Source organism: Mastomys coucha, unplaced genomic scaffold (genome assembly GCF_008632895.1).
Source record: "Mastomys coucha isolate ucsf_1 unplaced genomic scaffold, UCSF_Mcou_1 pScaffold6, whole genome shotgun sequence".
NCBI lineage: Eukaryota > Metazoa > Chordata > Mammalia > Rodentia > Muridae > Mastomys > Mastomys coucha.
In genome coordinates, this window is record NW_022196912.1 from 38,651,952 (window position 1) to 38,652,792 (window position 841).

Here is an 841-nt window from a genome sequence, read left to right on the forward strand (position 1 = left end):
GCTTTTTGTGAGCAGTCTTTATAATGTGTTTCTGTGTGCAGCCCTGCTCCTCGGTCAGAGGGCTTTACCTCCCGTGCATTGTACCCGGCCCCAGCTCTCATCCCCCCTTCCCAATCACCTAGTGCTCTCTACCTCAGTAAGTCATTTACCTCTCTGTGCCTCAATTGACTCAGTAATTTACCACTAGACTGTGAGCTCCACGAGAGACATTTGTTCATAGTCGCTCTCAGCGCCTTGTACCACGCCTAGTCCAAAACAAGTGCCCAGTGAATGTCTAGCAAACCCTGAGTGGGCGAGTGCAGCATGGGGCTAATGGAACCTGGATTGTTGTTGTACAGTAGTCTGGGAAGCATCATTAGTATGTTAAACCTCTCTTGCTCTACAAAAGATTTGAAGCAGCTTGAAATAACAATCATGTATACAAAGTAGGATCCAAAATTAAAGCATTAAAAAATAGTGCTGTGTGCCTGGTGTCTCTTAGTCAGTCTTGAGCCTGGCAATGTCTGCTTCTGTATGTAAGATTCCTGGAGACTGCTGCATTGGCCTCCAGAGGTTCCTTCTTTCTTACGTATAAAAAGTTGTTTGAAATTAGCCAAAGGCTTAAGAGTAGTGATTCTCAACCTTCCTAATGCTGCAAGCCTTCAATACAGTTCCTCAGGCTGTGGTGACCCCCAACCATAAGATTAACTTTGTTTCTACTTCATAACTAATGTTGCTACTGTTATGAATTATTATATAAAGATCTGTGTTTTCTGATGATTTTTAGGACCTCTGTAAAAGGTTTATTGGACACCCTTCCCCCCAAAGGAGTTCTGACCCACAAGTTGAGAACTGCTCGCTT